The following is a 13,375-nucleotide window of genomic DNA, read 5'->3' as shown; positions in this document are numbered from 1 at the left end:
TGATTTGCTAATTTCTTTAAGTGCTAAGTAGTTAGCTCTTTGTTTGATGGGTAGTTCACCTGTTTCACTAAGCAGTACCTGATTCGGGGTAGATTTTAGTAGTCTCATTGCAATTTTTAAGGAAGTGTTGTATGCTGTTTGTATTTTTTTCATTTCTGTATCACAAGCTGTAGCATAAATGGTTATGGCATAATCTATTTGTGATCTTATGAGCGATTGGTTTATTTGTAGTAAAGTTTTTGGATGTGCTCCATGTGTTTTACGACTAAGCATTTTTAAGATATTAGTTTTATTCTTTATTTTCTTTATTGTTTCCATTATGTGTCTTTTAAAAGATAATTTGTGATCTATGTAAAGTCCTAAATATTTCTGGAGTGGTTCGGTAGGAATCGTATTGTTATCTATATTTATGTTTAGGGTTTGTAATTTATTTGTAAAACATACTGTGGCAGATTTGTCTGGATTGATGGTAAGTTTCAATTGGGTGAATGCTTCTTTGATTTTGTTTAACACATTGTTCATTTTTTCAGCCGCGAGAGTGGGGCTTTTATCTATGACCAGCATAGCAAAGTCATCCGCGTATTGGAAACAGTAAGCTTCATTTTGGATTATCTTGTGAATTCTGGCGGTATATATATTGAACAGGATGGGTGACAGGGGGCACCCTTGTGGTAATCCCTTGTTCGTTGTCCTGTAAATATCTGTTCCATCATTTAGTGTTACTACTGTAGTTCTATGTTTGAGGTATTCAAATAGCCAGTTGCAAATCTCTGCGGGGAAATTATATTCATCTAACGTTTCTAGTAGCATAGTTACATCTACATTATCGAACGCTTTACTCAAATCTATAAATGTAACTACTGCAATTTCGTTGTTACGCTTAGTCGTTTGTATTCTGGAAATTAATGCATTGATGCAATTTACTGCAGATGTTTTCTTCTTAAATCCAAAAGAGTATTTCGGTATGATGTTGTTTTTTTCCATGAATTGAACAAGTGGGGTTTTAATGATAATATTTATGGTTTTAAGAAAAACTTGTATTAACGATATTGGTCTATAACCGATTGGCTCAAATTGACTTTTTCCTGGTTTGTTTATTGGGACAATCTTTACTGTTCTCCATGAATTCGGTATTGAATTCTCTTGGAAGACTTTATTAAGTATTTCTGTTATTTTAATGATTATCTTAATGTCAAGCTGTTTTAGGATGTGATACGATACTTTGTCATATCCTGGAGCTGAGCTATCTTTTTTTTGATTCAGTATTTTTTTGACATCTTTCCAATTTATAGTTATTGTATTGTTTTTAGGTTTTATTTGATATTTTATGTCTTCTGATATCTCTGGAAAATTTAGGTCAATAAAACTTTGTGTCAGTTCTTTATTATTCAACAGATGTATGTTTTCTTTTTTGGAAAAGCCTCCGCTCAGCATTTTTACGTAATTCCACAATTGTTTCGAAGGTAATTCAGGTGTCAATTTATCAATCAATTCTTTGTAAGATTTCCGTTTTTCTTTTCTTATCATATACTTTAGTTTTGCTCTACTTTTTTTAAAATCAATGTAGTTATCGAGTGTTAAATTCCTGTAATAGGCTTTTAATTTTTCGTTCTTTTCCTCTAGCTGATTTTTAATTTCGCTGGTCCACCATGGTTTGGGTGTGTTATTATTAGCTTTGGGAGTGAACTCCGATTCCCTGATTATTTTTTCAAATGATTCTTGCAACTCGTCAGCTGTGTCGATTTTGTCGAAACTCCTATCGTTTAGCTTCTTGATGGCTTTCGTTTTGTTTATTTGTTTGTTTGTATACTTGAAGTTAGGTGTAAAGTTCATGATTTCTATTTCGATCATTTTGTGATTACCTGAGATTTCGTAGTCTAGTACTTTCCAATTTATTTTATGTGCTATATCTGAGGACACCATCGTGAGATCAATGGCCGAGGGTATTTTATCGGGGGGTTTAATGAGTGTTGCAGAACCGTCGTTGATAACTATCAGATCTGTGTTATCTAGCATATGCACTAATAATTCTCCTCTAGAGCAATTATGATCTGCGTAATTCCACAAAGAACTGTGTGCATTAAAATCACCAGCTAAGATTGTGTTCATATTTTGCGTTTCTATGTGTCTGAAAAGTTTGATTAATGGTTCTTTAATTTGGCTGTTGTTAATTGGTGCTGGGGGAATATAGATTGAGATTAATTGTATAGGTTCTATTGTATTTATTAATTTAACTGCAGCAACTTCTATGGGGGTCAAATCTGGCATTGTAAGCTCAGTAAATGCGATTTCATTTTTGATTAAAAACCCTACTCCACCATAACCGTTGGTTCTGGTCACTCTAGGAAATTTATATCCCGGTATATTACAGGTTTCTTGATTTTTTAACCATATTTCTGATAATATAGTTATGTCTATGTGATTATTTTTTAAAAATTGACTTAATAGCGCTCTTTTCTCGGTTGGTCTAATACTATTAATATTGTATTGAATTATTTTCATATCTCTCGCTGTAGTATTCATTTTTAACTATAAAAAGAAACATTGTGAAAATTTTATTGAATAAAAACAAAAGAGCTTAATTGTGAGAAAAAAAAATCATTATTTCGTAAAATATTGATAGTTTTAATTTTATAAGAGTTTATCTGGCGGTAATTCTACATCATTATGCTGTGTTGGTAGGTTAAACAAACTATTTAGTTCATCATTTATTTTAATAAGTAGAAGATCTGAGTTCCAGTCTCCTGTTTTTTTGTTCGTTTGTTCTTTGATTTCTAATTGGATCGCTTTAATTTTATCGTACACTCGGTTCATTTTTAATTCTTTCATTATTTCTGTTTTTAGGTAATGAGTTAATGTTTCTATTTCCGTATTTTTGTTATTTGGGTTTGAAATGATCATATTATTTTTACTTGTACTTGCTCCTGCGGATTGATTTACTATTGGGTTCGAAGTGGTCATATTTTTTTTACTTGTACTCGGACCTGCGATTTGATTTATTAATTGGTTTGAAGTTGATGGTTGAATGTTGGGAAAATCTTGCTGGGAATTGATTTGAAGTCTGAATTGTTGAGATTTCTTAGGGTGTAATTTTATAGCTTCAGAATAAGTGAGTTTTTGAGTTGTCATTGTGATGTTAATATTTTGTTGCCTTATTCTTTCAGGGCATTCTCTAAAGTTTGCTTCGTGGTTGCCTTGACAATGTATACAGTTTTGGTCGTTAGCGTTACAATCTTTCAAATGATGTTCTTGACCACATTTCTTACAACGTATTTTGCTCTTGCAAGATTTGATTTTATGGCCAAATTTCCAACACTGTTGGCATTGCTTAAGGGGGAAAATGTATGCTTCTACTTTGGCATTTATACCGTAGATTTTGACCGTTTCAGGAAGTGTTTCTCCGGTTACTTTTATTTTCACGGCAAGGGTTGGTATCGGATCACCAATTGGTTTTCCGTTTTCAAATTTGATTTTGGTAACTCTTTGGACTTCTTCGATTTTCTTATTACATTCGATATTATCTTTTATTTCTTGGTCCGTCAAAGATTTTGGAATTCCTTTGATGATTCCATAGGACGATTGAAACATTTTAGGGATGTATACTTTATAATTATATGTTTCTTTAAGTAGTTTAGAATTCAATAGTTGTTCTGCTTGGGAGGGTTTTTCAAATGTTATTTTGAATCTTCCCTTTCCAGCCTGTGTAAGTGTTTTATATGTTTTAATTTCTATATTTCGGAGAATTTTTGCTATTTCCATCACGTGGATGAAATGCGTTGGAGATTTGTTTTGGTTATTATCCTTTGTTTCATTATTTGTATTTTGTTTGATTTCGTTATTTGTTTTTGATTCAGTTTCGTTATCTGTATTCGGTTCAATAAAAAGTGTTTTATGAATAGGGTTTCTTATCCAATCTGATGTTTTATTATTCTTACGATTTTTTTTATTTTTTCTCTTATTATTCTCATTATCTGCTTCGTTTAGTGTGCTTGTACTTGATTCTTCCGTCATGTGTTCCATTTTAGATTTTTTCTGTTCATTCTTCATGTTTTCATCACTTCTTTGTCGTTTCAGATTCGGTGTATCATTTGCTAATGTAAATTCAATGTCGGAGTCGTCGGAGTCGTCTCCTCCACCGTGGTCTTCATTAGACTGCCTCCCACTCATCATGGCGTCATTTCAATCCTAACCTAATTTTTATCTAATTTTATGTCAACCTTAAAACTAATTCTTATTCAATATAGTAAGTACTCACGGTTCGTAGTTACAAAAACGGAGTAAAAACGGTAATGGAACCAATTTAAATATAAAAAAACCAAATGATTGTTTGACTCAACTCAAATAATTTCAGAGAAAGCACATTTTCTCAAGAACTTCTAATATTCGGAAACCGAACTCAACGGGCCACTGGATTACTTCACACGTCTGTCTAGCTTGGCTTTTAGCGGTTGAATGTGATCTATATTTTTATTTTGTCTGTTCTACTTCTACCCAGAGTTGCCATCAAATTCTGATGGTCATCCTAAATTGACACATGGCTATGGGCTGCCTCAACAATGTGATGGTTACAATTAATTTCAGTAAACATATTTGAGGCCTTCATGTCAGTATTTGATATAATATTGAGTTTAAAGTATTTTGTTCGAAGCCGTTTTTGGTAAATGACACTAAAAACAAAGATATTCCATGCGAACATGTTTTAAATTTTTCATTGTTTCATTCGAAAATGGCGATTTAGACGGAATATCTTTTTTACTTGATAAAAACATTTATAAGAAAAAGTATTCTTGAAGAAAGTCATTAAAAGAACAATTTCTCTCATGAACATCGGTTTGGCCCGCTACAAAACCTAAAGATCTGATCACGGACCTTCCAAAGTGTTAATTTTTTCAGTGCAGTTGACAGTAAAAAAATAAACAAAACAAAAATTTGCAGAAAGAAAATCCTGCGTAAAATTTTGTCAAAAAGACTTCTTTTCCCTGCGCATTCCTGAGTTGATGGTTCGGGAGGGTACTGCCGATCGGAACCGGAGCACAAAACCATTTCATCATCATGGAATGTAAAGGTAAATATGCCTGAATGTTTCAAGTGTTAGCCGAATTATAAATTAATTTAATTTTTTAGAACTTCGCCTCCGGACTACGGAATGTCGCCAACAGCTGATTCAGCTCAACTGGGAACACATATGTGTCGGAACTCGGAGGTGCGAATCAGTTTCAAGAACCGGATCCCGCCAGAAGAAGGAACAGAGAATAGCGTCCGGTAGCAGCAGGAGCAGCTGAAAATGGTTTCTATGTTTTCCGAAACAGGAACCCAAGAGCAGGAGGTGATACAAGAGATATATTTAAGTTTATTGTACTCATAAGTTTTATCACTTTTTTTTGGAAAAAAATAAATTATGATTACGAGTGAAATAATAAAAAAAGTTTGATTGTGCATTGATAAGTTTGCAACTTTAATTCTATGCCTTGAAAAGCTTATCGCTGAGCGTCTTTTGTTTCAATTCTAAACAGATTGCACTAGCCATCTTCATATAGGAAGATCCGACAATATCAGCTTGTTCATTCTGTTCCTAGGAAGGGGCTTTCTTTAGAAGGACCATGTTCTCCGGGAAATTTAACTGGACCAACGGCAGGACGGCAAGCACGAAAATTTCAAATGTTTACATATCAAGTCACCAGCTGATTGTTGACACTTGATGTTTTTATGTCATTTTTGACATTTAAGTTTGATTTTATAGCAAGGTTTTGAAATTGCTTTATAGCAGGTTTCAAAACCTAATCATTTTGGTTTTCTAGAGAGGTTTTATAATTGCTTTTTAGTGCCCTACTAAACCAAAAAAATTAATGGTTATAAAACTAATGCAAAAATTTACCAGAGTTCTATTAAAAGATTTTATAGTGGTTCTAATACTATCTTGAAGGGCATTTATATAGAGATCTTAATAAATTACGTTACACAGCAAATAATACTTTATAAATTCCTTATACAACAACCTATATTTTTTATAAAACTATTATGAGTTTAAAATGTTGCTTGGGTCAGTGTACGGACAATTTCTTGACCTCGTTTTTGGGACTTTCTATATACAAAATGAATTGGATTATTTTTAGTAGAGATGTACCGAATAGTGGTATTCGGCGAACGGCCGAATACCGAATATTTACTTTTTCAACTATTCGGCCAAGCGAATATTCGGCCGAATATTCGGTCGAATATTCTATTCAGGAATTAATAAAAAAAATTTAAGCTATTATTTAAATGCTTTCTATATACAAGATATCTTCAAAATAGTTGTTGAAAAAATAGATGATCTTTAACATACTTTCAACCACACGTATCCACACCGTCAGGCATTCAGAACGTTTTTTGAAAAAAAAAATTAAAAAGGGCAAAATGTATGTGTATTTTGAAATTTTTGAAAAATCATTATTGAACACAAAATTTAAAAAAATTTTAAGAGGAATTTGAGTTTTTATTTGATTTAGCAAATAATCTGAATAAACCCGAGCAAAACTCGGAAATGGCCAGATTTGACTAATCTGGAATCTCTTTACTGGATAAGGTATTTCCCGACTTGTCAACAGAACAGCTGATTTCTCATGTTTACAATTTTCGGCAGCTGGTGGTAGGGTAAAAATAACAACAACACTACGCATGTTCAATGGTCGGATAGTAACGAAACCAAATTGGCGGTGCAAAAGTAATGGTTATGCAAAATTCTTAATTTTTTAAACTACCTTAAACTAAATAATTATAGACATGAAATACTTTGAAGGTAATGTTGATGTTATGTAATGTTAATTTGAAAAAAATAATTTCTTTTGAAGAAATAATTGAACAGTGCTAGCCTCCCAAGTTCAAAATGGCGACCAGTAGGTGTTTACATTTTTCAAAACAAAAACAAAAAGCTACCCTACCACTATCTGTCTCAGGAAATGCTCTATTGATGAGCAAGCCGGAATATATCCAGAAAATCTGTAATAAACCATAATGAAAGTATGGTTTATTACGCGTATTCTCCTGCACGGTCTTCAGTGAAAGATACGCGGATACACCTTAGATGTTTTACTGAAACCATGTTTTCCCTTTTTTATAGGAATTTAACCCTTTAAGGTCATTCTTCCTAGTAAATAATTGTTGAAACCATAAGTTTTCAATGATTGTGTGGCCTTTACAACATAACTTTTGGATATTTTATAAATTATCCAAAAAAAATTGAAAAATTTACAAGTCTGTAGTAGATATTCGGCCTATTCGGCCTATTCGGCCGAATACTTAGCTCAACTATTCGGTGAGCCGAATATTCGGCTTAACGGTTTTTCGGCGGTATTCGGCGCCGAATATTCGGCCGACCGAATATTCGGTACATCTCTAATTTTTAGGGTTTAATTTATAAACATTTTTAATACTGATCTACAAAAAGGACTACCCGCATAGCTAAGAACCATACTGTGAATCTTGCGAACCATTTGGTTCTGATTACATTAATAGTTTCGATTGCTTTTGGGTCATTGCTAATGTGCCTTTGCTAGAAACCAATTAAAAACCATTGTTAAAAGATACGTATAATCTTCCAAGAAATTAATTGATTAATTTGGCAACGCACCGATAAGATACAAAATTATTCATGAATGATTCAGTTGATATTCATAAAAAATAATCGTATATTTTAGCAACGCTCCTCACATTTTTTCTGCTGTCAGCATAACCCGCGTGGCAAAAATTGTGAAAAAAAATTAATCTCCCGGAAAAGTGTTACCATTTTGGTCAGGTTCTGATGAATCTAGATTCATCATGGGTGCGGTAGGCAACAGAAACGGTTCCGGTGTTACGAGGGTGAGTACACTGACTTATTTATTTATTTAATCGAGTGTCTCACAAAAAAACCGACGGCTAAGAATGATGGTGCATTTCGTTCCGGAGCTGAAGTGCTGAAGCTGGAAGCCAAGGAAGGTTCAGCAGTGCTGCGGCAACACGAAAGAGGATGGATCGGAACTGCCATCGCAGTTGGTACCGAAGTGCTGCAGGATTGGGAACATCCGGAAGGTGTATCCGCAGATTGCGGAAGGTTAGTATTTTAATGATGAATCATGTAATAAAAATCGTGTAAAATAAAATAAATTAGTAAATCAAATTTCTTTTCATATTTTTTTTCCGGAAAATTAATTGAAATTTAATAAAATGTATAAAATCTCACCATGGGGTTGAATCTTTTCATTGTTGGTTGACGATAAGTTGTAACGTCATCTTTTTATGAGCGGATCATAACACAACGATAACACGTATGGTCAACTCGTTGAAGATTGAGTAGAAAAAAGCAAAAAAATTGAATGGTAACTCTACTTAACGACCCGTTCGATATATCGTAAAGTGCGTCCAAACGATTCCATGTCATGAAAAAATGATAAGCCTTATCTTACTTTAATAATCCAAAACTATAGAAGTAATCTTTTTGTTGTCTTGGGAAGAAGATAATGGGAATAGTCACTATATAATACTGATTCATGCGGGTAGTTTCTGCAGCGAATGATGTAATTGTAGTATTTTTATTGACTAAAAAAGTGCACTTTTTGATTGTTTGGATTTCAAGGTTCGTGCTGTACGGACAATTTTTTGATACAGTGTATGTATGCGCAGTTTTATATTTTTCAAAATGTATTTTTATAAATAAAGAATTAGAGTTAATAATATTTTTTAGAGAAATCATTTTTAATTTGCTGAAATTTATTTTATTCGTGAGAAAACAATTTCTTAATTGCTGGCATCCCTTCAAAATATACAGAATTGACTAACTGGGTGAAAGCTTTCGAATGTGTAAAACAGGGAGATGGCATCCCTATCCTTTGTCATTGAATTTGACAACCATCAAAATTACGGGCCCACACTGATAAATCGTTTCACACATTTTACAAAATAGTTTCACACATTATCAGCAAATATATGGAGCTGTCAAGCTGAAGTGAGTTTTTTACACACCATGCAAATTCCAAATTTACACATTATCCGAATTAGCGAATCAAGGAAAAAATGTGTGAAAAGTAAAGTCGTTGTGTAAGATTTGTCTTTACCTTTGTGTGAGACGAAGTAGAAATCATCAGTGGTAGAAACCATCCATCGTGCAAATTCTCATGCTAAATTGCTGTCTCAATTTAAGGAATGTATGAAAAAATAATGGTAAGTAGTCGATAGTATTTGAATGTAAAAACCAAATCGACTAAAGCCTCAATTTATATTTCAGATCCTGCCTCCTCTTGCTGGGAGAAAAAGTTCACGGAATTGTTCCCCCTACAGCACATCGAGAACTAGGATTTTGTACATAGATCATACATTTTTCCCTTAGCTCAACAATTTCCGTTTAACTATGCGTACATAATAATATTTGCTTCAATAAAAACCAATTAAGTTGCATATCTGGATGTTTTTATTTCCAAACAATTGAAAACCAATTAAACTAGCCTTCCTGATTGAAACATAGTGAAATTTTCACACATTTTACCGTTTTAAACGCTTTTTGCATAATGTGTGAAACGCTCACATTTCGTTTCCTTAAGCGGTTTTTCCCATTAGTGTGCAGCGGTACCTTCACACATTTAATGTGTTGGTCTACTTATTTCCAAAATGTGTGAAATTTCACACACTAATGTGTCAAATATTTTGTCCGTGCACGATTTTGTGGGCCCATAACAAACCTGACATTTTGCTGTCAAGGACCCGAACTAAATGTCAAATGCTAGAGAAGTATGGTTGATAGCACACTAACACATCAATCATTCTGATTCCTCATTGGTTGAAATTTTGACTTTTTAGGCTTCGTACTGCTTTGAGAGGAAAACACCATAAACGTCTCTCCCGATGGATAGAAAAAAAGAAGTAGATTCTTGTTCGAAAGAAGAACTAGATTGCCACCTCCCTGGTGTAAAAGCTTTTTGCTCACGCTCTGTGTAAAGCGCCCAAACATAAAACTAAGTGGAGACACTTTTCTCTAATCTGTATGGATTTTTATACAGAACACACAGCTAGAAAAATTCGTGTAAATTTAGATCGAAAACGATGCACGAAAACGGAACATCGATTTTGATGTAAAATTCTATCACGGTGTATTTTTTCCGAGGATGTAATTTTTGAGGCGTGTAAATTTAGATCGAAATCAATGCACGAGATTGGATCACAAAAGCCGTCGTGTAAAAATAAACAGGGAAGTAAATTTTAAAATTTATTTTCGTAAATAATGATATTTTTTCTAAATATTAAGGTTTTTGCTTTTGTCTTGAATAAATACGCCGCATGTATCATTTTTAATTCACATTTATTTACAAAACTGAACATAAAAATCATTCGGAAAGTGTCAGGCTGATATTGTTGTTGCATCCGATGATTCCCAGCACGGGGATGTTTTTCGAATCAGCATGATCAGCATCCTCGAATGGTTCCGGAAATCATAATTTTTCGGTCAGCATCCTGCACACTCGAATTGTTCTGACAAAAGTTTCTCCGGATAATCACTGGCCGGATATCTGCCGCTGCGAAAAATCTGACCTTGCTGTAATGGAGAGAAAACTTATCAGTTTCAACCATATTCTTTATTTCACGTCTCATAAACTTACTACTTTAAAGACTCTTTAAGTGCTCCTGTAGCTACGCCTTTGAATGACTCGTTTCCGAATAATTTTCCGACTTGTTTACTTTGTGCCCGACGCGCAAACTAACTTGAAATATAAAAAGGCACAATTTAAATATTTGCATTCAATTTTAAATCAAACAGATATAATTTTACACTGTTTGTGATATAAATTTCGTTGACCGGTTGATTTTTGCATGATGCAGTGTAAAATTAAATCAAAACAGTTTATTTCTATTCAATTTTAGGAAATAGACTAATAATACATCGAAAGAAGTTTAAAATTACATCTTTTTGTAATTACACTCAAGAAAAAATAGATCACTCGTGTTTTAGATTCCGTGTACTTTTAGAAATTTTTTGCTGTGCAGAGTAACTTTGTTTACCGTGCATAGTCATCATGGGATGAACTTTGTACACTGGAAAATATGTCTGTGAATATATCAAAACTTAATTCCTACACCCAAAATAATCTGCACGTAGCGGCTACGTGAAAAACTATATAATTTTTATCCACTTGATTTCCACTAGTGAACCTGTATATAAGAGAAGTGACATCTGAAACACAAAATTCCAATCGAGCAAAAGAACTGTCAAAATCGATTCCAATCGATCCGAGCATTTTGTCGCAGAACTTTTACTTTTCTTATTGAAAACTTAACCAAGGAAGGTATTGCGTTTCTTGTTATAGTTCAAACAGATAATTTTTTAGCTGGTCATATGAACTTATGATTAGGTGCAATTTTTTTTAATGCTTTGGTGAATCATGTTTCTAGTTAGAAAGCTAACTGATTATTAACGAAATTCAAGTCATTCATACCGTTTATCGCGATCCTTCGGTCATCGAGTTTAATGTTATTTTGTTGGATTGAAAGCGTTCACTTTAGAGCTTGAACATTGAGCCAGAAAACAGTGCTGGGATTTTTTTTGTCCAAGATTTCGGCGATGTTGCCACATATTTCATTTTAAGAGGGATCAGATGTCGCTTCTCTTATATGAAGGTTCACTAGTCAGTGGTTATGAGAATATCTCTTATATTTTTTTATATTCTGATACGACTCTATAGAGTTTCGAAGACAATAATTTATCTTGGAGGCACATACATCGTACTAAACGAGGTTTAGTTCACGCTTTCCGCGATGCGTTTAAAATAGCTTTATGAAATTAAGTACGATTACGAGTGATTCTTTGCAAATCCATCTGCACTTAATTACAATTTTATTTAATTTGTGATCCCTAAAACATTCTTAAATTACATACTACAATCATCCTGATCAGATTAAATATTTACCTTTAAATGTTGCATCTCAATATCTAAACAAATATTGATAAAACATTGAACCTGGCACCACTGATGTAGACTTTGTTTTGGTAGTCAAACGCGAAGCACGAAAAAATCGGTGTGGTCTTCTCGGTGGTCTTCGGTTCAGCAAATTTGTGCGCTATCTCGCCGGATTCGCGCGGAACATAATTTTCAACACAGTCCGGGAGACGGAACGAAGTTTATTCAGCATTGCGACTGCTGTGAGGTAAGTTCGGGAAAATTTTCCATTTATGTGCAAGTGAATGTTTACGTAACAGACTTATCTGTAATAGATTTGTCTGCTCATTTTTATACTGAGTGTTTAATTGCACTGTTTTTAAAAGTGTATTTTTTTCCTTTCCAGCGGTTATTCTACATCTGCCGCTAGTTCCAGTCAGGGACTAGACCAATCTTTGAAGCGGCTGGATTAAGGTGTGAAACGCTCTGGAAGAATTTTAAGCCGAGATCTGAAAGATGTTCCGGAGGAAATCCGTATTAAATCTTGACTGGTTATATTCGTTGTTACGGTATGTTAAACGCGGTGTCTTAAATATCACCTTAACAGAAATTTTTAAAATTCTCATTGCAGGCCACCTAGTTCCAGAAGGCCTTCCCGAGGTGCGTACAGCTCTGGTTCAGGAGTAATGGAAAAACAGCTTGAACGCAGCAATGGACATTTCCCACTACAACGCCCTTCTTCGGGTGTATATGGATAATGAGAATTCCTTCTCGCCAACGGAATTTCTGGCGGATTTGCAGGCCAAGAGCGTTGAACCGAATCGGGTCACCTATCAGCGATTAATTTCGCGCTACTGCCAAGAGGGAGCAAACAAGACTCTGGAATTCTTGCGAGAGAATCAGCTTCCAGTAATTGGCAGCGTTTTCAACGCTGCGCCAGGACAAGTTGTTTTTCGCCACGTATCGATATAGAGCGGCGCTAAAAAACGATATTCAATAAAATGTTGCAATTAAAAAACATTTTTCATTTTTATCCGAAAATCTTCCATGTACATTAAAAATTTTACGTTTGTGTGCGTGCTCTTTTTATGAACGATTCCTATAACGGTTTGAATAATGTTGGAATAAAGTAAAGTCAAATCGTTACACAACCATTGACGTAAGCGTTTAGGAATGAGAGCTCCTCGAAAAAAACTATAACGATGACAATCCGATGATCTAAATACATTTTCAGCAATCGGTTTTTAAACCTAACATGGACTGCATGTAGAACAGTTCGTCCATACAAGTGTTTTAACGGTTATTAACAATTACATAACCTAACGACATATTAAAAATACTGTGAATTTGGAATTCACGATTAAACTAATGTACCGTGACCGGCCCTAATTTTGCGCAGTCCCAAACTCTGCGCATTTTCATTTTCAAACAGAAATATTTCAAGATGTGATGAACAAAATATCCATGAAAAAAGCTGAAACTCTTCAGTTACT

General features: G+C 34.0%; 1 long non-coding RNA gene across 1 annotated transcript; it reads left to right on the top strand.

Annotated features, from left to right (window-relative positions):
* The first annotated feature begins 6,247 nt into the window (after window positions 1-6,247).
* Window positions 6,248-12,886, top strand: LOC129752095 (uncharacterized). The gene is made up of 3 exons (XR_008738850.1): window positions 6,248-12,150; window positions 12,289-12,451; window positions 12,514-12,886. It is a non-coding gene; the product is annotated as an uncharacterized LOC129752095 (long non-coding RNA).
* The last annotated feature ends 489 nt before the right edge of the window (window positions 12,887-13,375 follow it).

Source organism: Uranotaenia lowii, chromosome 1 (assembly GCF_029784155.1).
Source record: "Uranotaenia lowii strain MFRU-FL chromosome 1, ASM2978415v1, whole genome shotgun sequence".
NCBI classification, from domain to species: Eukaryota; Metazoa; Arthropoda; class Insecta; order Diptera; family Culicidae; genus Uranotaenia; species Uranotaenia lowii.
Note: the sequence above shows the minus strand (reverse complement) of the source record. Positions and strands in the feature narration are given on the sequence as shown.